Source organism: Beta vulgaris, chromosome 6, assembly GCF_026745355.1.
Source record: "Beta vulgaris subsp. vulgaris cultivar EL10 chromosome 6, EL10.2, whole genome shotgun sequence".
NCBI classification, from domain to species: Eukaryota; Viridiplantae; Streptophyta; class Magnoliopsida; order Caryophyllales; family Amaranthaceae; genus Beta; species Beta vulgaris.
Window position 1 is genome coordinate 53,367,703 of NC_079207.1, and position 26,966 is coordinate 53,394,668.

At 36.1% G+C, this 26,966-nt stretch overlaps 1 pseudogene; it reads right to left on the reverse strand.

Moving 5' to 3' along the window:
- Positions 1-1,656: 1,656 nt before the first annotated feature.
- On the reverse strand, positions 1,657-26,732 carry LOC104897105 (leucine-rich repeat receptor protein kinase HPCA1-like; annotated as a pseudogene).
- Positions 26,733-26,966: the final 234 nt, after the last annotated feature.

Here is a 26,966-nt window from a genome sequence, read left to right on the forward strand (position 1 = left end):
TCTTCATCGCACATTGGGCTCGTCCAACGCAAATATATTAATCATTTGTGTCTCATGCTTTTGAACCTTTGACGCAAATCATCTTTTTACTCATTTAATGTGGATGGTTATTTGCGTCACACCATTGTTAACATCCGATGCAAATTGTTTGTTCCTGAACATTTACCTCACTCATTCTTCTGTTCGACACAAATAAGGAGACGCAAATTATCATTTTTCTACTAGCGCATCTGATCCAATTGTTTGGGAAGTTCAATCTTACTAGAATAGCTTCAAACAAAGTCCCATCTTATGGCCTATTATAATAAGCTTTGCTAAGATCGACTTTCATAATGCCAGCATAGAGGGTGCCCTTTTTTCTTTTCTTAACCCAACTTAGAACCTCATGCGTAATTAAACAGCTGTCTGAAATCTGCCTCCTAGAACAAAGGCGCTCTGGAAATCCCTTACTAAATCTTTTAGGATAAGCTAGTCTTACTGTCATTGTTTTGGAGAGGATTTTGTATGCGTTGCTGTAGAGAATTTATTGGTCTAAATTGTGGGACTTCTTGAGGCCTATCCACCTTAGGTACCGGGGATATGAAAGTCTTGTTTTGCTCCTTCAAAAGATAACCCATTGAGAAGAAACTTTTAACATGTTTTATGACTGCTTCCCCCAATATGTCCAAATTCTTTTACAAGAAAGTTGGGGAAATTCCATCTGGTCCCAGAGATTTTGAGGGTTTAGGGCTGAAAGCTGCTACTTTTATCTCTTCATCAGTAAAGGGTTGGTTGAGAATTTGTAGGTGGGTTGGATTGAGAGAAGGAAGGTAGTTGAATATGCCGTCTTCATGGGTTATTTGGCTTGGGAGGACTTGAGGTGTGAAAAGGTTTGAATAATAGTCTTTAAAGACGAGTTTGAGATCTTCCTGTGAACTTATCCAAACACCTTCCTTTTTCTTCAAAGCTTTGATGTTATAGTTCAAAGCTCTTGTTTTCACGCTTTCGTAAAAGAAAGAGGTGGTCTAGTCTCAAAGATTGTCCCATTTGGACTTTGCTCTTTGAACCCAATAGTTTCCATTTGATGTTGATATCCTATTGTAATCTCTGTCTTTCTTCAAGTTCTAAATCTCGAGATTTTGGCAAATCAATTTTCAGTTGAGACTGAGTTAGCTTTGAATTGAATAGATGTCCTGCCAATTGATTTTGTTTTCTTTTTTGTAGTTAATGCACCAAATCTTTGCTTGAATAATGCATTGGTACATTTTTCTTTGGAGATCAAATTGATGAGAGCCTTTGGAGACTTCATTCCAACTGTTGGCGAGGATGAGTATGATATCATCAAAGTCTAAGCACCAGTTCTCTAGCTCATAAGGTCTTTTTCTTTTAACACTTGGTTGGGTCAATTGAAGTATAATAGGGTTGTGGTCATATAAGAGAATGGGTAAGTTCCATGTTATAGCTTCGGGGAATATATCTTTCCGTTGATAGTTGCAAAAGGCTTTATCGATCCTTTCATAGATTGCCTCATGCCCAGTCTTATTGTTTGTCCAAGTAAAATTTACTCCATGGAAATGTATGTGAATAAGTTTGTTTTCCATTTTTCATTTATTGAAAGAACTTGAGCCAGGAATTTTCTTGTTACCTCCTATCTTTTGGGAGTTGTTTTCAATTGGTTAAAATCTCCTATGAGCATCCATCCACCTTCGAGCATATTCATTACATCAAAAATGGAGTCCCAAACATGTTTTCTGCTTTCAACCTTTGGGGATACATAAACAAAGGCAATGTTATAGGAAATTCCACTTTCATTACTAACCTTACAAACTATAAGGTTTTTGGAAATTGAAATACACTCCGCAACTACATTCTTAGACCAACATAACACCTAAACTTCCTAATGCATATTTGTAATAAATAATAATACAATAAATCTAAAGACATCTTGCTGTCTGAAAATTGTACTTGCAAATTTCGAGCATCTTTAATAAAAAGGGACTCGTGACACTCTCCCTTGTTCGGAGATGTACTCGCTCTCCTACTTCCTCCTTCGACCAAGAATTCATTCAACATTTCAGTCTAGTATTTTCTTTGTCCAAAACCCAATAGCTCACCCCACCAATGGAGTTCTACAAAAATGAAATCTACGCTAATATATTTCCAGATTCCTATAACTTAAGCTTACTCTGCCCTTGTAAGTAGAATGCTTCCACTATACTGAAAAAGTGAATCATCAGAGTAAGGGTAACCAAAGTTCCCTCCACTGGCACCTTCATAACTTTGAGACGTCGTTGTAGAATCAGCATTAGGATTTATACCTGCCAGCTGCGCAATGTGCTCTATACCTTTTACAACCTCACCCATAGTAGGCCTATTAAATCCGTCGTCTTGCACACATTTCAATGCCAAATCCACAAACTTCTCTAAACCAACTAGCATAGTTGTGTTTCGTTGAAGAATTGGGTCGATTATTCTATGAAGGCTGTATAGATCTTTTGTCTTATCCATTTCTTCTTTGATCACTTTCATCTATGTATTTTCCATCTTGTATCGGCTTTCTCGCTGTCACCATTTCTAACATAACCACCCCGAAGCTAAAAACATCACTTTTCTCCGTCAACTGATTGGTCATGAAATATTCAGGATCTAGATATCCCTACACTTGACAAGAGAAAAATATTAATAAATTTGCTTTCCTTATCAAATCACATATATGTTTACTTTAGACATTATCAAGATTGGTGGGTGGGTGGATGGTGTTTTGAGAGGTTTATTTACATGTAAGCAACTACCAAATGATACTAGTAAGAGCCACAAATGATACTATTGTCCATATATTGTAGCTCTTAATAAAATTTGATTATACAAAAGCATGTATAAGACATCTGTATGAAGTTAAACATAGAGCTATACATTCAACCAACACATGCAACAAGGAAATGAGATTCATGGCAAAGCGATTCATAAGTAGCATTTAAGCCATTTAGATCCTCTATCACTCTGAATTGGGCATCGACATGAGGCACTTGATTGTGGGCCCCGAATATGGAAATTTCTCATATGGAAGGCCAAGATTACCAAGTTGCCCATTTGGATACTTAGACACAAACTCGTATATGGCTTGTCTACTTGAGTTAGAGTAGCATTGGTTTTAGGGACCCTAGCCCTGGTAAGACTCATTAGACGATGTATAACTAGTGTGAGATGAGATTGTAAGGCTACAAAGCGAACTGATTTTTAACATGTCAACACCAATGATACCTTGTTTTCGAAAGTGTGAAAGGAAATTCATAGGAAACAATAGGAAGGCTAAAGAGTCAAACTGACCATGGTTCCTTTGACTTGGGTAGTAACATAACCCTTTTGATCAATGTCACCAAACAACTTTGAGAGGCCAAAGTCAGCGACTTTTGCAATTAGACGTTCATCAAGAAGGATGTTAGTTGACTTGATATCCCTGTGTATGATTGGTGGATCAGCAAGCTCGTGCAGATATTGCAAACCCCGAGCTGAACCAAGCGTTATTATCAGTCTTCTTACCCAGTCTAATTGAATCCCAGACATTCCTGCACATATCATTAAGAAACATGACGGATCACATAAAATTTAGTGGACTGGTGGGCATCAATCAAGTGATGAACCTTATCAGATTGAGCTAGGATTTATCGAACAGTCATATGCACATTTACGAGCGCAAATAATTGATGCATTGGATGATTAATATTTAATTAGCTACATTATATTCTCATTTACTAAATAAATAAAAGGTTAGCCATTTAAGTTTACTTCTCATAAAAAAGGGAGAACTTAAAAACACTAATCGCTCGTCTCTGGATGTCCATGGTTGCACTGTTGAAGTTCAACATCAGTAATGACCTTAAAGTGGCAGAAGTGACACACTAAAGCCTTGTGGCATTAATTACAAGTCATTATCAAATTTTTCTGGAGTAGATGAAAGCTCCCTTCATATCTAATTTTTCTGGAGTAGTTTATATTTCAAAGCTTAAGATTTTCTAACTTTGATCATATCTAGAAAAATATTAACTTACAATGTTAACAGTTAATTATTTTCATTATATTCGTTTTAGGAAAATACTTTGGAGAAGTTATACTTTTACGGCCCGTTTGGTAGTGGTTAATAAATTGCGGTAATGGGAATGAATTTTAAGTGTAGGTTATAAGAGAAGCACCCTTAAAATATCTATGGGGAGACAATTTCAATTTCCAAGTTTGTATTTTTTTCTCCATGGGGAAGCAATCTCACCTCTAATCTTCATTACCACTCATTACTACCTAACAAGGTGGTATTGGATGGGAATGAAAATTCAAGAGGAAAAATAAACACTTTAGGATAAATTAACATTACCATTGGAATGAAAAATGTTTTTCTTTGCAAATTTACATACCAATTCATTTTCATTACCATCATTTATAACCAACTACCAAACGGTCCGTCATTTATTTTGGTAGTCATTTTTTTTTCACTTAATCCATTTCAAATATGTACAAATATGAGTTTTGATAAATCTCTAACAGTTAGATATATCTAACACAAATTTTCGTGTAACAAATGTTATTTGTGTATATAACACATATTGTTTGTGTATGTAAAAATATTGTTTATTTTCTGTATAACAGATAAGATGACACAAACAATATATTTACATACACAAACAATATTTATTACACAAAAACTTGTATCTAACACGTCTACCTGTTAGATGTTTATCATCCCTTATAGAAATATAAGATGAAAATTAATTAATTTAGCTTATGTAGATGTTTTGAAATCAAATAATGTAAACATTATAGGACACATAATTAGTTATAGAGGTGCATTACTATGGAATATTCACATAGGATGCTTGAGAGAGAAAGTCTTAGAAAGAGAAACTCTAGGCAAAATAGAAAACCCAGCTGGCGATTCAATTTTCCCAAACCCTAAATTCTCCCTCCAATCAATTTGGTCTTTTTCTAAAGTGATTCCACCTATTTTTGGTTATAGTTGCAGGAGAAAAACTGCAGCAATCTTTCTCCTTCTTTCTCCTTCTTTCTTTTCAATGTTATAGCCCTTTAGTAGGTTGTAGTGTTGCCGTAGGCGTAATTTCTCCAATTCAATTGAAAGTATACTGTTGAGGCTATACAATAGAGAAATCATTACAATTTCCTCTCCTTTCTTCAAGTAATGTTAATTACTTTGGTTACCAGACTGAATTTGTCCATAAATCTTCCCAAAGTAACTTTAATTGGGTAAAAGGTTTCGTGTTTCTTCTTTTTAAGTACAAGCCAGCAGATTTTCTAGGGTTTTATCATTTGTAGCATTAATGGTGAGTGTGAGTTTTCTCTGGTATTTGGGATTCTTAACTCAGAATAGAGTGTAGTTAGTTGGTAAATTTTCGATTTTGTTGGTTTTATTGTGGGTGTCTCTGGCAAAGCATGCGTGGTTTGGTAATTATTTTCTATTCTTCCCTAATGAAGCATTGAATGCGATGGAATTGCTCATTCTTTGGCGTTTTTGAGTAATGTAATGGTCCAATTTTGTTTTCAGGTCCATTATCCCTATAAAAGGGATACTCAGGTGAGAATATCTCATAGGCCCACTTCTTTCCTTCCTCTCTATTACTCTTGTTTGCTAGTTCTTAAATTTTCTGCTATTTCGTTTTCATTTATGATGAGTAATTCTAGTAATTTTAAAGCAAACCCGAACCCTAATGTGGAAAATACTTCTTCTATTCCACTTATAGGGAATCCTTCTGTTGTTGTATCCCCCCAAAGTGATCCGCCCAATCCCCCTAGCTTTCCTAAGGCTGTTGTGTTAGACTCTCTAAGATATAGTCGAATTGTCTAAGTCTTGTTTGTTTGGCAAAATGCTATCTGCTCCTTTGGACTTGCGTACTATGATAGCTAGAACAAAGGCAGATTGGAAGACAAATAAGGGTGAAGTTAGTTATATGCAAATGGGGAATGGGTGGATTTTATTATGCTTTGCTAATCCTCAGGACCTTTCACTTGTGTGAAGTGAAAGGCCTTGGCACATTCTAGGTGACCTATTTGTGTAATCCCCCTGGAAAAAACTTTTGATTCAATTACTAACTTATTAGCTTCTAATGATATAAGTGCACTCATTAAGCTTGATCAAAGATCTTTATTGCGTAACAAGATACGTTTTGCTAGGGCATGTGTTAGAGTTGATATTCAAGGCCCTTTACTTGAATTTGCTGAAGTTGGCAGAGTTTTTTTTTTTTTTTGATAAGCAAGCAAGTAATTTCATTGAAGATCAAAACAATACACCAAACCAATTCAAAGGATAAACGAACCAACTAGGTTGGACCCTTCATCACAAAGAACCGGCAAACCAGTTTAGCTTACAAGAGCCAAAGCCCCATTACAAACTATTGAACCATGTCATGTCCCTTCTACTAATCTTCTGTGGTAGTACTGTTCCAATTCTAAGTTTGACTGTTGCTTTTATCTGCTTCCCTGTTGCTTCCACACTTGGAATAAGTGCATTCCAATAGCTAGAATTCCTAGCATGCCAAACATAATATATTAATGCTGCAAGTCCTGCATAGAATACTTGTTTCACAAATTTGGACTTCTTAGTCCTCTTTAGCCATCTGATAAGCTCTTTAATGTATTGCTGGAAGATGTAATCCCCAACCATCTCTTCAGATCATTTAGACATCTCTCACTTATTTCACATTGGAAGAATAAATGGACATGGTCCTCAGCTCCATTATGACATATTAGACATCATATCGAGTGTGCTGATTCCAACTTGAGCCAGTTTTGCTGTTGTCTGGAGCTTAGTTGAACTGCCATCCAGTGATAAATCTGTGCTTAGGAACACTCAATCTGTTCCACACCATTTCATCCCAAATCACCTTCTGTTTACCTCCTTTGATTTTGTCATAAACCTCCTGAATGGAATATTTAGGCCATGAAGACATCTCAGCTTCAGTAAAATGTCTCTTCAACTCTTCTTTGATCTTGCAAATTCTTTTCCAATACCAACTAACACCTCCTTTAGGGATGTAACTCCACCAATTTTCACCTTTTACATACACAGAATGTATCCATTTGATCCAAACATTATCTTGTTTGGAAGCAATGGCCCAAACGTACTTACCCAGACAAGCTATATTCCATACAAACACATCCCTAAATCCAAGGCCACCACATTGTTTACTCCAGCATAATGAATCCCATCCAACAGCTCCTGGTTTATTAGAGTAGGCTTCACCTGTCCATAAAAATGCTCTGCATATCTTTGTCACTTCCTGTAACACACTTCTTGGCAAGATGAACACTTGTTCCCAGTATTGGTGTAAGCTCATTAATACTGAATTTATTAATTGAACTCTAGCAGTGTAGGATAATTTCCTAGAACTCCACACTCTAATTCTTGCTGTCATTTTCTCCACAATAATATCACATTGAGCTTTTGAGATCCTCTTGGTGCATATGGGAACACCAAGATATTTAAAAGGCAGTGAGCTTCTCATAAATCCAGAGGCTTGCATGATTCTCTGTATATCCTCCTCTTTCATACAACATGTGTAGAAAGCAGACTTCTTCACATTAGCCTTCAATCCAGAAGTGGAAGAGAACAATTTGAAGGCACTCAATAACCTATACACTGAGATAAATTCTCCTTGCTACACATGATTAGATCATCAGCAAAACACATGTGAGTTAATTTCATCTCTTTACATCTAGGATGAAATTTAAAATCTGTCATCTCACTCATTTTATGAAGTATCCTAGATAGATACTCCATACAAATTACAAACAAAAGAGGAGACATGGGATCTCCTTGCCTCAATCCTCTAGCAGCCTTGAAATATCCTTCCATGTTGCCATTAATCATCAAAGAATACATAGGAGTAGTTACACAATTCATAACTAATTTAGTAAAGGTTCTAGGAAAGCCTAAATGCATCAGCATTTCCTGCAAAAACTCCCAATTAACAGTGTCATATGCTTTTTGAATGTCAATTTTAAGCATACAACTCGGACTCCCTTTCTTCCTATTATAATGTTTCACCATGTCTTGGATTACCATTATATTGTGTACAATGAATCTACCATGAACAAATCCCCCCTGATTTTCAAGTATTAAATCAGGTAATATCTGCCTCATTCTATAATATAGTACTTTAGTGACACACTTGTAAAGTGTATTGCAACATGAAATAGGCCTATATTCACTCACATTTTGTGGACATCTAGTTTTAGGGATTAATGTTATGGTGGTATTGTTTAATTCTTTGAGTATTTTACCACTCTGTAAAACATCTAAGACAGCAAGATTACCTCATTGCCTGTAATCTCCCAGTTGTCTCTATAGAAGTAAGTACCAAAACCATCAGGTCCTGGACTTTTATCACCAGGTATAGAGAATAGGGCACTTTTCACTTCTTCTGCTGTATAGGGAGCTTCCAGTATTGCCTTATGATCTTCAGTGAGCAATGGACCTGCTTGTATTACTTCAGGCATTACATGGGTCCTCTGCTGATCAGTGCTTCCCAATAATTTCTGATAGTATCCCACAAAAGCTTCAATCACCTTATTAGTATCTTTTATGCCATATACCCTGCTCATCAAATATGCTATATATCTAATTTTGGGCTCTTCTTGCTTTTATAGATTGATGAAACAATCTTGTATTTTCATCTCCAGCTTTTAGCCATTCCACTTTTGCTTTCTGCTTCAAGAACTCCATATATACACTATGTTTCTCCCTATAATCCTGCACTGCTTGAAGCTCTTCTTCTGCTAACTGTGTGAATCTGTTCTCAACATGATTCTGGTGTAATTGTGCTTGCAGATCAATCATTCTTCTATAGGCTTGTATTTCAGCTGCTTGCAAGTCATGAAATCCATTCTTGTTCAGTTCTCTCAATACTACTTTAACTTTCTTCAATTTTGTTAGTACTCTGAACATCTTACTGCCTTGGATGTGCTCATTCCAGACACCTCTTATCAACTCTTTATATTGAGTGGCAGTTCTCCACATAGTATAATATCTGAAAGGTTTCTTCCCTTGTTACCATTCTGATGCAGTGAAATGAGAGCAGGAGAATGGTCAAACTCTCCTTCACTTTGGAAACTCACTCAGCATTTACATACTTCTCTTGCCAATGCTATTAGCAAGCACTCTATCCAGCTTAGAATATACTCTTTCCACCCCATGCTGCTTGTTGTTCCATGTGTAAAAATTCCCAGTTGCTTTAATATCCTCCACATCACAATCTCTCATACATTCCCTTATATCCTGCATTTCACTTTGTCTCACAAGTGAACCAATCCTCTCATCCACATTCATGACACAGTTAAAATCTCCACACAACACCCAAGGCTCCTGTATCTTAATGCTTCTAAGTTCCTCCCATAACTGAACTCTTCTACTCCGTTCATTAAAAGCATAAATAAATGAACAATAGAAACCTTGTAAACCACTTTTAGGCTGAACATAGCAGTGCAGTAACTGACTAGAGCCCTTCAATATGGTTACATCAAAGCTTCCTGGTTGCCAAGCTAGTATTATTCTACCAGCATCATAATAAGCAGCATTAGATGTAAAACACCATCCCCTAAACACCCTTTGATACAAATTACCTAGGTTCTTAGCCTTTATTTTGGTTTCCAAGAGACTAACAATACCAATAGGAAATCTGTGAATAAATGCCTTCACATCTTTCTGTTTTTGGATATTATTAATCCCTCGAACATTCCAACATAGGATTTTATCCATTCAAAATGGGAGGGTCCCCCCTACCCTTACTTGTTCCAGCCTCTTGCTTCTCACTAGCTTCTTTCCTTCCTCCTGCTTCTTCTTGATCTTCTTGTAGTGAAGCAAATGCATTCCCTGTATGAGTGGATAACACACTCACTGATCTGACTCTGATTGGCTTTAAAGCTCTCTGAAATCCATCAGGATCCACTGGACTTTCCTGTTTATCAGTCTTATCATGAACCTGCACTACCTCTGGTACTTTAGGTTTAGCCTGCCATACTTGCTTAACCCTTCTCCTACATTCAGCTGCCTCATGGCCTAATCCTTTGCATACTGAGCACAGGGTAGGTTTCCATTCATATGTCACTGGCACTGTAATTCTTTCATCATATTCATTAATGAAATAGATCTGCTCTGGAAATTCTTGCTCTAATCGAACTTCTACTAGAATTCTAGCATATTGCACCTTATCCTTATTCCTAGTGGCTTCATCTCTTTTAATAGGATCCCCCAACTGAGCTACAATTCTATGCATCGTTTTTTCCCCCCCAATACTTCAATCCCAGCTTCAATTGTATCCACACTGGCAAAGTTTTGATATCTTCTTTTTCAAAATCCACATCAGGATACCATGGTTTCATCACCACTGGCTTCTTATCAAAGAAATAATGCCCATCAAGGACCTTATCTCTAGAATCAACAGCTCGAAATCTCACGAGGAATATCCCTTTCTTCACAGCAACCACTTTATCCACATTATAACTCTTCCAAATTCTCCTCACAAATCCTTCCATAACATGAGTTGGAGGATTTGAACCCACCACATAGCAAATCAGGGATGAGTTCCAGAAATTTACCTCCTCTTCCACATCTTCAAAAGAAATTTTCACCTCCTCTGTATGCGCAATCCTTTATCTCCAATTCTACTATTACTATTATGAGACTACCATCAACATTACTATCTCCATTATCGTTAACCATTTTATCAACAACTCTTTTATCACCAGTCATTTTATCTCCCACAATTTCATCAGATTCATCATCGAACTCCTGAAGAATTGGAATAGGGGACATACCTTCTCGACGCACCCTCGTTCTCCATGTTCGAATGAATTGATTGCAACCATTCATTGAAATTGTACCGAACTTCTGATCTCTGCTTCATTAACTGAATTGAAGATTTCGGAGTATGAACCTCGCCAATTCCTAGACCAAAATCAATCTCCTCAATCCCTAGAATCTCATCCGTTGATCGAGTTCTTAAGGCTTGAGAATCAGACATGGGACCCTTAGCTTTTCCTTTCTGCTTTCCAGCATTACCTCCTTGAGCTTTTCCTGATGTTTTCCTAGCCATGGCAACAGTGCAAAATCACTGAAAGAAAACTTCGAAAAATGATCAATGGAGTTACTGTTCCATTGATTTTAGAGAGAGGAGAGAGTTTCTCTCTCTAAAACCAGCTTATGTCAAGAACGCTTTCCTGCATAAGTTGGCAGAGTTGGTGAGTTAATTCATGGCTATGTAATCTGGTATAAGGATTTTTCATCTGGTTGTTCTTTCTATGGTGAAACTGAGCATGCTATTGAAGCTTGTCCCCTTCTAAATTCCCCCAAAAAAGAAATCATTACTCAACTACTCAAGAATCCTAAACAGAAATCTCTCTATATATGATGTTATTGCAAAGGCTGCTGGGCAAGCTTGTCATGTCACACAGCTGAGCTAGCTAACGTGGTACATGTGAAGCCTAAGTACCTTAACAAACCTACTGCTGCTAAGTCCCTATCTAAAAAATTATTGTCTGACTCTCTTGTTGCTGGTATTTTGCCTACTCCTTCTGGGAAAGGGGTTATTATAAATGATGTTGCTAACTACTACAAAAAAGGGCAAAGATAACACCCCTAAATTAACTATTATTCTAGCAACCGTTATATAAAGCCTAAATTTAACGTTTTAACAAAAGAATTGTTATCTTAGCTTGTATTGATAATATATCACTTAACACTAACCTTAATATGTGTTACCTTTGCTATGAAATTAATATGTGGTGCTTTATTATTATTTTTAATGGAAATGTACTGCTTTATTATTAATAATAAAAATTATGTTAAAATAACTATCTGGAAAACAAAACCCGTCCATTTGGCTAGAAATTAGAAAACATTGAAACTAAAAGTCTCTCCGTAGGCGAAACTACGGTTTGAGTGTCAGTACTGGTTTTCCATTCTTTTGTCTCGATTTTTCGATTGTTTTGATCCCATCTTGGGATTGAAGCTTGTCATTATGGCGGAAGAATTCTTGTTAAAAGTCTCAAATCTCAATATAATAGAGTTAGAAAATAATTCCATAACTTTCGAGGATGATGCGGAAGACGATGTTAATCACAATCTTGATTTATCTTTGGTGGGGAAGGTGTTAACATTGCGTTCGTATAATTTCGATGCCCTAAAGCGAACGCTAAACCAGATATGGGCCATATCCAACGGTGCTTTGTTCAGACCTATCAAGAATGGCCTCTTCGTGGTCCAGTTCGCATGTTGGCGCGATAAGACATCCTCTATTAAATTAAACACGGATGCAAGTTTGGCCGAGGAAGGATGGGTGGGACTTGGAGTGATAGCCCGCGACTCAGAAGGTAAGGTGTGTTTTACTGCAACTAGACGTGTGCGTGCCTACTGGCCTCCCGAGGTAGCTGAATGCAAGGCCATTTACATGGCAACCCGCTTGGCCAAAGCTCATAGGTATGGTGATGTGATTTTTGAATCCGACTCTCTGGTAGCAACGAAGAGGTTAACGAAAGCAGCAATTTTCTTCTCAGATTTGGATGCAATACTTGGGGATATTCTTTCTATGTGTAATGCATTTTCTTCTGTTTCATTTTCTCATGTGAAAAGGGATGGGAATACTGTTACCCATAACCTTGCTAGAGTTGTGCCTATTGGTGTTGAACAATATTGGGAGCATCACTGTCCTAGTACTGTAACACCTTATGTACTTACGGACACTTTGTCCCTTTGATTAATGCACTTCTCTTTCCCCTCAAAAAAAAGGAACAAAACTTTCTATCCTTCGTAAACCCTTTTTCTTTTATTTTCAATTTGTTGTAACTGAACCACAAGTATTCTGCGTTTTATCTCGGCTCGCTCAACACCTCCAGTTTCCACCTCAATTCCCCCTTCGGTTGTCACCTCTAGCTCTCATCCCCGGTTCCCTTCTCCTTTATCGGTTTATTCCAGCAAACAATCATTCTACCTAGCAAGTCGTTTCGGGAGAAACCGACAACTATCATCGCCATTCTTGCAGATAATTTAAGGTAATTCTTAATTTTCAAGCCCTTATGTCATCCTAATAAATAAATAAAAATTGATTTTGGCAGCTTTATTGATTAAATTTGTTAATTTAATTAATTTTTCTGGTTTCTTGAATTGGTAATTTACTATATTATCCTAGCGGTTTATGGATAATGTGGAAGAAATGTTATGTTAATCCTTTTGATTTATATATTCCCTTTAAAGCTGCTAGATTCATCTCCTCCTTAATTCGTTTAACTTCTTCAAATGTAGAATATGCCATAATTTTTGTTTATGCCCCTGCCAAGCAAGAATTTAAACATGATTTTCGCTTGAGATTATTACTTATACGCTGACTTTATCTCTCCCCTTTGTAATTATGGGTGATTTCAATGAAATTTTGAATATTCATGATAAAAAAAAGGGGGAGCTCCCACTTCTTCTAACAGATTCACTATTATGAAGCATATTCTAAGAAGCCATCTTCCTTGTATAGAAATTCCATTCACAGGGCAACGTTTTACATGACGAAAAAAGAAAGCAGGTGATAATAATATTTATGAAAGATTGGATAGGGGTATAGCATCCACTTCGTGGATTACATTATTTCCTTGTGCAAAAATGTTTCATGCTATTTTTACCTCTTCAGATCACTGTCAGATTGTTCTCAATTATCTCCCTACTGCTAATGCTAAAGCCCCTCCTTTTAGATTTGAAAAAATGTGGTGTTTAAGGAAGGATTATGATAGTCTTGTCTGTTCATTTTATTGGTTCCCACATGTTTCGACTTGTTAAGAAGTGTAAATTACTAAAGGAAAAATCTAAAACTTGGAATAAATTTCAGTTTGGAAATATTTTCCGTCAATTAAGAAAAGTGGATGACAGATTAAAATCTATTCAAGCTGATATTCTAATATATTAATCCTCTCAACACTAAAATATTGGAAAAACAGGACCTGTTTCTTAATAAACGTTCTAGTTTATAATCGTTTAGCAATGAATATTGGAAACAAAAGAGCAATAAGTCTAATCATTTGTTATTAGGTGATACTAATTCTTCCTATTATCATGCTCACGCTTCTATAAGAAGAAATAGGAACCAAATTAAAAAATTAAGCTTACCTAATGGTGACCAGGTTTCAAATCCTAATGGGATTGCTCAGGAATTAATTAATGCCTTTGTTGCCCGATTCTCGTCAGATATTTCTACTTCCTTTAATATTGACTATGAATTCGCTCTTTTAGACTCTATCATTTCGGATACTAATAATGAATTTTTAACTTCCTTGGTTACGGGTGACGAAATAAAGAACGCTGTTTTTGATCTAGACCTGGATAAATCTCTTGGGCCTGACGGTTTCCCTCCGTTCTTTTTCAAAAATACTGGACTCTGGTTGGTAACAGTGTTATCAGAGCGGTCCAAGCTTTCTTTCATTCTGGAAAAAACTGTTAAAAGAAATTAATCATACGTTTTTGGCTTTAATCCCAAAAATTGACAATCCATTTTCTGCAAATCATTTTCGTCCAATTTGCCTTTGCTTGACTATCTATAAAGTCATTTCCAAAATCCTCACTAATAGATTAAAGGAAGTGTTGGGCCAAATCATTCACCCCCTTCAAGGTGCCTTTGTGCCAGATCACCTCATTCAAGATAATATTTTGATTGCTCATAAAAATTTTCAATTCTTTAAAACTAAATCAGGCTCTAATGGGTGGATAGCTATTAAATTGGACATGGAAAAAACATATGATATAGACTGGAGTGAAATTATATTTTTTCGACTCTTGACAAGTTGGGTTTCTCGACTAAACGGACAGAGTGGATTAAGGAATGCATTACGTCCACCTCTTTTTCAGTCCATGTTAATGAAGTTCCGGGGGATAAGTTTTCCCCATCTCGAGGCATTCGTCAAGGGGATCCTATCTCCCCTTATCTATTTATATTGTGTGCTGAACTCTTAGCTAGATTGCTTTCCTCTGCTGCAAATAGTCCTTCTAAGCCTATTGGTGTGCCAGTGGGTAAATCTGGTATTCGAATTCCATTTCTATCTTTTGCAGATGATAATGATTTTTGCTAAAGCTAATAATTATAGTTGCTTAGTTATCTGTCAGATTTTAGATAAATATTGTTTTATGTCTGATCAGGTGGTAAACTATCACAAATCTGTGTTCCAATGCACAAATAATGTCTCAGAAAATGAAAAAAGGGATTTTGCTTCTATTTTAGGAATGTCAGAAACTAATAATTTGGGTGAATATCTGGGGTCCCCTGTTATTAACACAAAGGTTACAAAAGAAACTTTTAGTTCAGTTATTAATAAAACAACGAACCAACTTCCAAAATAGAAGGCTAATGCTCTCTCCCAAGGGGATCGCTCTGTCCTTCTCCAGTCTAATTTAGCCTCTAAATCCAATTATCAAATGCAGAGCTTCCTTCTTCCTAAGTCTATTCTGGTGAATCTTGATAAAACTTATAGAATTTTTTTTTGGAATAAGGATAATACAAATAATTCTCCTAATCTTATAGGTTGGGACCGCGTTTGTAAACCTAAGTCTGCTGGTGGGTTAGGTTTTCGTAAGGCCGAAGCCACTAATCATGCCCTTCAAATGAAACTTCTCTGGAGAATTATTAAAGATGATAATAATTTATGGGTTCGCCTAGTCAGAAAGTGCTACATTAAGAATAACAACATTTTCTCTATTAAAGCCTCTAAGTCTGCTTCTTGGCAACGGCGTAATCTGTTACGGTTGGTAGATACTTTTAAAAAAGGTCTCAGGTGGCATCTTGGTGACGATAAAAGTATTAAGTTTGGTCAGACAATTGGGCTTTTCAATACCCTCTCAATTCAATTAAAACTCTTACCCCAGGGTGGATTGTTACGTTAATTCTTGTATTTCATCTTCTGGCCAATGGGATACCCATATTTTACTTTCTTTAGTTCCTCCTCATATTGTCTCTCATATCTGTTCTATTTATATTCTTTCTGAGACTCAATCTGACTCTCTTATTTGGGGTCTTACGGCTGATGTGAGTACTCTGTTAAGTCTGGGGCTTTGCTTACCCAAGGCTTGTTTCCTTCTTCAATGGAAAAAGTTGAATATAGTTGGATTTGGACTCTCTCTATTCCCCCTAAAATTAAAATTTTTTTGTGGAAGGCTTGTAATGACGGTCTACCGACTAAAAGTCGGTTAGAAAAAAGCCATATCTTCTTACCCCAACATTGTGTGTTTTGTAATAAAACAAGAGAATCTATTGGTCATCTCTGCTTTGAGTGTCCTTTCACTTTAGATATTTTTCTGCATCTTAATGCCAGCTTTGACTAGCCTATACCTCCCACTTGTCTTCAAACTATTAACCTTTCATCTTTTAGGTCAGTTTTGGAAGCATGCCATAGTCTTTCCTCTAAGCCATATATCTCCAAATTTTCCTTTGTCTGGTGGTTTGTTTGGTTTTTTAGGAATAACCTTATTTTCAATGATGAAGTTGTATCTTCAAGGAGGGCTAGTTTCATTATTAGTATTTTTGCTTCTTCTTGGTGTAAGGCTCTTTCTGCTGAAAAAGTTGGGTATTCTAATAATGGGAGCGATCTGAACAAAGGAGTTTCTCTGCGTTCTGGCACGGGCTCCTTTTGGTCCCCGCCTGTGCATGGTGAGTTCAAATTGAATTTTGATGGTTCTAAGCTCTCTAATGGTAATGCTGCTTTAGGTTTTGTTATTCGACACTCAAATGGTGAGGCTATTTTGGCGGGTGGCCGCCTGCTCGATTGCAACACCTCTATTATTCAGGCAGAGGCGTGGGGCCTGAAAGATGGCCTTGTAGCGGCTCTTTCGCTAAATATTCCTAAAATTGTTACTGAAGGAGACAATCTTACGGTGATTAATGTTGTTCGAAAAGTCTGAAAAGTTCCCTGGAAAATCTGTAATATTATTAATGATATAAATGCTAATCTTTGTCATTTTGATACGTTTCAGGTTGGATCAGCACTGTTTTCGGGAAGCAACAGGGTTGCAGACCTTATGGCTCGTCACAACCAATCTTATTTGGATCTTCATTATTGTTACCCTCCCTTTGATGTTGATTTCTCTCTCTTCATCCGCAAGGATGTTTTAGGTTAGCCTCCTCATTGAGAGGTTTTCCTAAGTCTTTTTTCCTTATAAAAAAAAAAATTCCCATAGGATGCTCAGTGTAGAACTATACACAAATTAGTTACCATTTTCTTAGTTTAAGTGGTTGTTTGGCATACATGGAAATTCAATTCTCATGGTAAGTTCTATTTCTTAGAAGTTATTTTCCTTTTGTAATTATTAGAAAATTGACTAATGTGTTTGGTTGACATTAAGGAATTTGTAATTCCCATGAATTGATGTGAGAATTTTAAATTACCATAGGAACTAGGTGAATAAATTGTCACATTTTGTGGGATTTCTAATTTTCCAGGAATTTTCATTGCCCCCATTTTTCCCACTTCCTGTCAACAAAACAACTACCCCATTTAGAAAATTATGAAAATTTCTATTGCCTACATAATTTACTATATACTCCCTCTATATTTTTTTATCTTTCTCCCTTAGAATCTTGACACTATTCACAATTAGAGAGAAGCTTTAGATTTTTCCTCAATATATAAGAAACGATATAGTCATGTGGGGTCTGTTTTGATCTGTCTCATGAGTACTTTATTAATATTCAATTATTATAATTTTTACTAATATGTAACGAAAGATATATAATGTAGAATAAGTGCATTTGCAAATGTATAAAGTCAAAGTAGGAAAGATAAAAAAAATACCGAGGGAGTACCAAACAACCATTAAGAGAGAGTTGGGGGTTTTAAAAAAGGTAGAGAGAAAGTAAGGGACCACTATTTTTTGAATAAAAAAACATTTGTTAAGGAAAAAGTATAGGTATTTCAAAAGAGATTGTGGGGATCACCAACTTTTTAATAGTATTTTAAGATCTTTATAATAAAAAGAGATCCATTTATGATATGTATCATCTATTATGACATTTCTATTTAACGAAAATGTAGCATCTATCAAAAAAACGGAGGAAGTATGAAACAAGTTGGAAAAAAAAAAACTACAATTGAATTTGCATTGCTGCATGTTGAGTTTTATTTCATGTTATTTACCCCTGTATTTCTACCTTATTCTTTTACATCTTTCTCTCTCCTCTACTTCATCTTCCTCTTGTCTAACCTACCACAACCACCATAAGACTGCCACCACCACCCTCGTAGCCCCAGCCACCCCGATCCCCCCAGCAGGCGGCAGCCCCCCAAATCACCAAAATTAAATAAAGGTCACACATAAATCATGTATAATGAGATCAAAGAGTAGCATGTTACCATGCAGTGATGCAGGAATTTAAAGTTCTAAGAAAGATACCTGAAAGACTGTCCATTAGTGCACCATTTGCAATGAACTCATAAACCAGAATCTGTTCTCCTTTGTCAAAGCAAAATCCAACAAGCTTAACCAGATTCTTATGGTGAACCCTTGATAATAGCTCTACCTCATTTTTGAACTCTCGACTACCCTGTATAGATCCTAACTGGGATCTTTTTATAGCAACAATTTGGCCATCAGAAAGAATTCCTTTATAAACCTGCAAAAACAACATAGAGTATGAAATATTAATTAACCACAATATGTCATTATTTGTCATCATTTGTATATAGAGACAAACACAGAATCTTCAGTTGAAGTTTAGTATGAAGATTTTAGCTGCACTATGTTATTATTTGTATATTTCAAGATTTGATACCAAAAAAATTAGTCGTACAAAAATCAACTAATATTGTTGAACCAGCTAACCCCCGTTTTTTCTATATTAATTAAGAAATTTCAGTATGATATTATAAGTACTTGTAATGATTAAAAGAAATCAAGATCAAGAAGGACGACATAAAACTGTCATGTTGTCATTTAGACAATAACATAAAAGATGGGGAAATCAAGAACTAAATTATAAGTCAATGTGAATTTGATGCCCACTATTGAACTAACCTTCCCATAACCTCCAGAACCAACGACGTTGGCTTCGGAGAAATTGTTGGTACTTTTCTGCAGCTCTTCCAACGTGAAAAACCTGGCTCCTTTCAAGCGAGGAACTTCACCCCAAGTTCCATGAGAGTCCCAAGATACTGTAATATGGAAACGTTTATCACCAAGCTTCACATGTTTTCATTTAAAAACTCTGTACTAAAATAAAGCTGCTACGTACCAAATGGATCACAGGATCAGCTTGTTGCTTTGCCTTCTTGGTTCTTTTCTTTTGATAATACGCATAGCCTCCCGCACATACCAATAGCAAAAATAGAATGGAACCTCCTACAATGGCTCCGACAATTATGCCTGTATGAGATTGATTGCTGCTTCTCGTAAATCCTGTAGGTACAGGGAAAATACGAGTGAGAGGCATGTTAAGGCGTGGATGAAAAGGGGGACAATAGTGTCAAACGAAGAAAGAATCAAAGAAGACTCTAACCATCATAATATTCGTAGAAATTAGCACTGAAAACATAGGGACCATACACCTTAGGCGGATATGGCTTGTAAGTCTGACTGCTGAACACAGACGAAAGCGTGGAAGCTCCTGTTCTATTGAAATTAACTTCCCCAGCTGGAAAAATTTTCACTTGCATTTGAAGGTCACCAGATTCACTTACAATTATGTCACTTAGAGAGATAGAATCTACAGGCAGTGTTAAATTCCTTAATCTCTCTAAGAGATGGTCCTGAAGAATTGTGAAGGAAGAGTTCTCCAGGGTTCCGGGAGCTCTGAAAATATAAGTTCCAGTAAACGGATATGCACAAATGCAGGTAGGGCTTAATATTTGCCCCGAAGTACAACGGCCACGATCACAATTTACTGGAGTTGAATTACTTGAATACGAGAAACCAAGATTCTGCTGAATGTTGCAGTAAGGTGAACTCATGTCAGGACTCTGACAGAATGAGTTATCAGCTATGTTGGGTTAGATGGCCCAAATTTTATTTGACCCAATTACACAACAATAGAATGTCGGTTTTGTTGATTAAGAATTAAAACCAAAAGTCAAAATCTTGTTTAATCAAGAATACTCCATAAACTCATGGTGAAATGAAGAGCATGTGGAGATGGAGCTAGCTACGTGGCTTTTGGAGATTATAGAAGAAGTTTCTTCACTCTTCTATAACCTTTAGTAACCGACTCAAAACCAACTATAAATAGAATTGGTTGGTCTCAATTTGGGTATAAGAATCCACATAAAAATCCAAGAAGCCACATATACATTAGCCTTCTTAAATTCCCTCCTTGTATATTAATCCACCTATTTTATTAATCCACTATCCCTCTTTGTAATACTCTTAAGTGAGTTCCTACTATAGTGAGAGTTTTATTGTATACTCACCCTAATAATATTTAGGGTTCTTGTACTCTCCTATTTTCATATAGTGGATTTTGGGTACTCGTCGTCCGTGGGTTTTTTGCCTCTATTTGAGGATTTTTCCCACGTTAAATTATGTGTCCATCTTTTACCTCTTTTCTTGCCACATATTTCCAACTCTATTTATTTATCTCAATCTCTACATCTTTAATTTGTTTCCGCTACGCACTCACAACCCTAACAAGTGGTATCAGAGCCAAAGGTTGTTTAGAGTGTTATTATAATTAAGATGTCTTCGGTAACGAAGTTTGAGATTGAGAAATTCGATGGCAAGATTAGTTTTAACATCTGGAAAGTCCAGATGAAGGCCGTTCTTACTCAGAGCGGATTAAAAAGGGCACTTGATGGCAAACAGAAAACACATCTACTATGACTGACGAGCAATGGCAAGAGTTGGATGAAAAAGCGTTATCTACAATCCAACTATGTCTAACTAAGGAGGTACTACGCGAGGTTATTCACGAGGAGACCACTGCAGGGCTATGGTTAAAGCTCGAGTCCCTCTACATGACTAAAAGTCTCGCTAACAAGCTCCGTCTCAAGGAAAGGCTTTACACTATTCGGATGGCCGAAGGTACTTCCATTCAATCTCATCTTAATGAATTTAATTCTATTATTATTGATCTTGAAAATTTGGATGTCAAGATTGAAGATGAGGATAAAGCCGTGTTATTAATTGTCTCCCTACCTCCTTCGTACAAGCACTTCAAGGAAATCATGCTATATGGTAATAATGATACTTTATCTTTTGAGGATGTTAAATCACATTTACTCTCAAAAGAAAAATTTGACCTTGAAGTGCATTCCAATGATAATGCCGAAGGATTAAATGTAGAAGGGAGATCACACGGAAAAATAAGTACCAAAAATAGGGCCATATCTAATGGGCATAAATCTAAAAATTTATGCAAATATTGTAAAATGCATGGGCACGATGTTTCCGATTGCTTAAAATTAAAGAAAAAGCTCGAAAGAGAAGAAAATGAGAAAAAAAGCATCGGAAACTACACAAGCTAATTTTGGTGTAATAGAATCCGATGATGTTCTTTTGGCTACTTTTCCTGGAAGGAGTAGAACTTTTAATTGGGTGCTTGATTCTGGTTGCACCTACCATATTTGTTCTCAAAAGGATCACTTTATCGATTACAAATTGGTGAAGAATAGATCCGTCTCTATGGGCAACGGTTCCCGTTGCAAAGTTCGTGGTATTGGCTCTGTCCGGATCAAGGCACATGATGGTAAGATCAGGATTTTGTCCAATGTTCAACATGTTCCTGATCTGAAGAAGAACATCATTTCTTTGGGCACTCTAGATTCTAAAGGGTGCAAGATTTCGGCTCAAGGTGGAGTACTTAAAGTCTCCAAAGGTGCTCATGCAATTCTGAAGGCCGTCAGACATAGAAATCTCTATGTATTACAAGGGTCTTCTATTATGGCTTCTTCCTACATAACCCCGAGTCAGCATCAATACCTTCATAAAACGGATTCCAGCATGTCACATTTTTCTAAGTCCAATATAAGATTGGGCCAGTGTGACATATCTACATAAAATTCGGGGTTCATACGACGAGTACATTAAATTTGGTCCAAGGTGGAGATTGTTGGGTTAGATGGCCCAAATTTTATTTGACCCAATTACACAACAATAGAATGTCGGTTTTGTTGATTAAGAATTAAAACCAAAAGTCAAAATCTTGTTTAATCTAGAATACTCCATAAACTCATGGTGAAATGAAGAGCATGTGGAGATGGAGCTAGCTACGTGGCTTTTGGAGATTATAGAAGAAGTTTCTTCACTCTTCTATAACATTTAGTAACCGACTCAAAACCAACTATAAATAGAATTGGTTGGTCTCATAAGAATCCACATAAAAATCCAAGAAGCCACATATACATTAGCCTTCCTAAATTCCCTCCTTGTATATTAATCCACCTATTTTATTAATCCACTATCCCTCTTTGTAATACTCTTAAGTGAGTTCCTACTATAGTGAGAGTTTTATTGTATACTCACCCTAATAATATTTAGGGTTCGTGTACTCTCCTATTTTCATATAGTGGATTTTGGGTACTCGTCGTCCGTGGGTTTTTTGCCTCTATTTGAGGATTTTTCCCACGTTAAATTCTGTGTCCATCTTTTACTACTTTTCTTGCCACATATTTCCAACTCTATTTATTTATCTCAATCTCTACATCTTTAATTTGTTTCCGCTACGCACTCACAACCCTAACAAGCTAGCCTGCAAAAGGGTGTACATTTTACTTAGTACATTACGACTCAAGACATTGAGATTGAGATGCACATAATCAGAATTCTATGGTACTTGGACCGTTCATTTTACCTCAAGTACCCATGTTGATCCTTAATACTCGGACATGGGTATAGACAATTTGACACTCCATTTGGGCCAAAATCATGCATAATTTTAATGAATAGCAAAGACAGACATGTACCCGTTTCCGAGACAAGGAGTCCGAGTAAGATAATCAGAATGATATAAGTGTGAGTGTGTGAATCTGAAAGCTATCGATGTGGCCAAGGAGGAGTGACTTTACATCAATTGGAAAGTGTATCCAGGTGCCAATGTGGCTGCCCCAATGGAATTGTTTTGCACATCGATGAGCTCCATTAGTTTGCTATAGTTACTGGGAATTCTAATAGTGCCATTAAGCCGGTTGTCCTTCAAATTTCTGAGAACATAATCAATTATTTCTGTCATTGTCAAACTACATGGACAGTTACACCTATACATCAATGTTATCTTTAATAGCAGCAAATTGTTTTCAAACTTTTAAGTTTGACACTCACACAATGTGTAACTGAGAGATGCTGAATAATTCTTCTGGAATCTCTCCTTCATTCCCTGTCTGTTGCATCATTCTGCCATGAAAAAATCAGCAAATTGTCTTCAGAAACAGTGCCATGCACCAGAAAATGATTAAACCTTATTGTCTCATTTCTAACCCTATATTGATTGAGTATTTGAGTAAGCCTTACATGTCAAGATGAGTAGAATAGAGGAAGACAATTGACATACATTGTGGTCAGGGACTGTAAGGTAGAAAGCGATTGTGGAAATCCTGTGCCTTTAAAATTGTTATAACTCAAGTCCCTGCAAATCAAAGCATGGTCAATAAAAAAGAAATTATTGATGTCTAGAAATATAACAGATTTTAGGTGATAACTCATGATGACAGAAAGAAAATTATATATCGACTGATAGAGATGCGTGATTCTGTCTGCACTTACAAAACTTGAAGGCTATTCATTCCAGTGAGATCAGGCACAGGACCAGTAAATTCATTGTTGGACAGGGTCCTGAAATATCAAATCACAAGATCTCTTAAAGAACATTTAAGAGGGTTGAAGATATGGTAAACGAAATTGGTAAAAGATCAAGCCATTTTTTTATTATTTTCTTACATCGTTTGCACAAGAGTTAGGTTGTTGATATTGGATGGAACATTCCCGCTCAATGAATTTCTATCGAAACGACTGATAGATAAGAGGTATTAGCAATCTGAGGTATTGAAATAAGGATAGAAATATGCCTTATGTGATACTTACACTGCCTCCAATGTCTGGACAAGACCTAAAGTTGAAGGAATGTTTCCAGTGAGGTGATTGTTGTCAAAAAGCCTGTTAAACAGATAGATATTTAACTTAGCTGTTGGAGAACCATCCGTTATAAAACAAAAAAAAAAGTGCCCACTAATGTTGGGACAAAAACTGAAATGGTGCAGGTATAAATGGAGTATGGAACAGAATGCAGGCAGTAAATGGAGTATGGAACAGGTAATCGATTCATGAAATCTAAGTAACTTTACAGCAGAATCATTTTATAGGTTCACATATCCATGAAAACTACTGAAACTACTGTGGAAGAATATCCAATTAAGTATTTGAGTCTACTAGGACTTGCCACATATGTATTCAGTGTAAAAGTAGACTGACATTACCGTTTATACCAGCATGATTACCCAGCAGACTACGCTACCAATAATGGAGAAGGAGATGATTTTAGAACATCAATTTCAATATATTAGGAAGGGACCTGCCAGGCGTCAGCCCTACCAGTATTATCATGATACAGATAAAGGTGTTCCACATGAGAAAAGGAGATAAAAGGTCAAATAGTTTCACAGTTAGTCCCTGTTCTTTTGGGCACAATTTCAGTTAGTTCAGTTTAGCTCCTTTCAGTTCAACTACTTTCCTCTCACAGTCTTACTGTAGTTCAATTCAGTTCGGATCAGCTAATACCTGAACAATGAATATTTACGCCTTGCAGATATTTACGCCTTGCTAAACATCTAAAAGGAGAGACACAAGTGAGACAAAATGGATAATATTCAAGGAGACTGAAACAGAACTGGAAAATAACTAGTCGAAAAAGAAGTTCAATTCTTACAGGCTGTCAAGCTGTTTTAGTGATCCAATATAATCTGGAATTCTTCCAGAAAACCCACAATCCATAAGGATTCTTGAACATTCAAAAAGAAAAGGGAAAAAAGGTTAATTGCTAAGAAAGAGCAGTACGTAAGTTATAAATGTTAAGATTCTTAGAGAATAATCAAGTTTCCTCACAAGCTTGTAAGCTTTAACAATTGTCCAATACTTTGCGGAAGAGGACCTGTAAGCCCTCTATTAAACGATAGATCCCTGCATAAACCGGACCAGATGAGCAGATATAACACCAGAACAAACAAGATTATCCTCATATAAATCAAATTTATAATCATCAGAAAGACAGCTATGTAGCTCAATATGCATATTGTGATGATCCCCACCACTAATATATATATAGCTATAGTTGGATTTCTGAGGTAAGTTGAATACGAAAACCTACAGAATCTGAAGTTCCCGTAAAACTGCAAGATCTCCAGTTAGCTGACCCGTCAAATTCATATTTAAAAGTTTTCTGAAACATAACAACGGTCAGGTTATCCACACATGAAAATGTGATCTTGAACTAACTCCATTAAAAAAGGAACCGGCCAAAACTTACATCTCAGTAATACGAGAATCACTACACTTAATTCCTAACCATTCATTGACGCAAGGATCTCCACCAATACTCCAGTTTGGAGGTAAATTCCTCCAGTCACGCGTGAGGGCCTTCAAAGCAGCAACTACACCAACATATGAAGCTTTTAGATATTGAAAACCATACCAAATTATTTTTCATGCATGCAAATGCTCTTAATGACTGTACAAGTTACCATAAAAGGACTTGGAAAATGCGAATTCATGGAATATTGGAGTTTATAGATCGGATGAACACCATCCAACATGAGCATATTGAATTTTTTTGGGTAGTAAATAGTAATAATATATAATGAGAGAGGTGATCATAAACCAAATTGCATGAATCAAAAACTGTAAAAATATTATAGAACTAACTTAGATGCAAGAGGTTCTACTCACATTATGACATGAAAGTTGATAAAAAGCCATAGAGACTTACCATCTTGACGGTTTTTTTGAATTTGTGCTCTTACATCCCCAAATGCAATGCTAATGCAAATGAATGCAACAAGTAACCCAATCCTTAGACTCATCATTCCATAACCAAAAACTCTCATCTCTAAAATTTATTAGATACTTTCTTGCAATTAATCAACTTTAATGCTTTGAAATCATATATATTATTGTATGTTTATAACTAAAAACTAAGAACTCCTTCAGCAAAACAAGTTTCTATGATACTTGTTTCTTGAGTGAGCACTGTAAGATGACATATTATCCCTACCGTACCATACCCAAGTTGGAAATTTAGTCAAATTTTTGAGGTCAAACGCACCTCGCCACCTCCCATTTGTTATTGGAGATAAGTTAATTGTTTGGACATTTAAATAATAATTGAAGTAAATCATTGATCTTTTCTGTTTCCATGATACTTCAAAAGTTTTAAGAAGATATTATTTCTAGTAGTAGAAAGTAACACTTAACGTGGAAAAATTTGTTAGAGGTAGGTATCTAAACAATAATTGAAAATTGACTTCTTCGCTGCACAAAAGCAATAAGTTTATATAGACATATGCATTATTTGTATATCAAGTGGGCATTGTTGGTAAATTTTGTATTAATAACTCTCAAAACACTATTTACATTTCTATAAATTACTCAAAACACATATCAATTTGCCCAAATTACAAAAGATGCTACTAAAATACTCTCTCCGTTTCATTTTATTCTACACACTTACACTTTTTACGCATGTCAATGCAAAACTTTGAGGACATATATCTTTAGTTTTGTATTTGTAAAATTATAAAAAGTACATATTAATAAAATACATGTTATGATATGATGAATCTAACAAGATCCTACATGACTATATTAAATTACAAATGATGGTCAAAGTGAAATTTGTGAATAGTGTAAAATATCAAAGTGTAACAATTAAAACGAAACAGAAAGAGTAACATTATATGGATAAATTGGATATAAATTAAAAGGACCCTAACTAGACATCAACTCTTGTAAGACACAATTTTTCATATCGACTTTTATGGTCACGCTTGGAAGT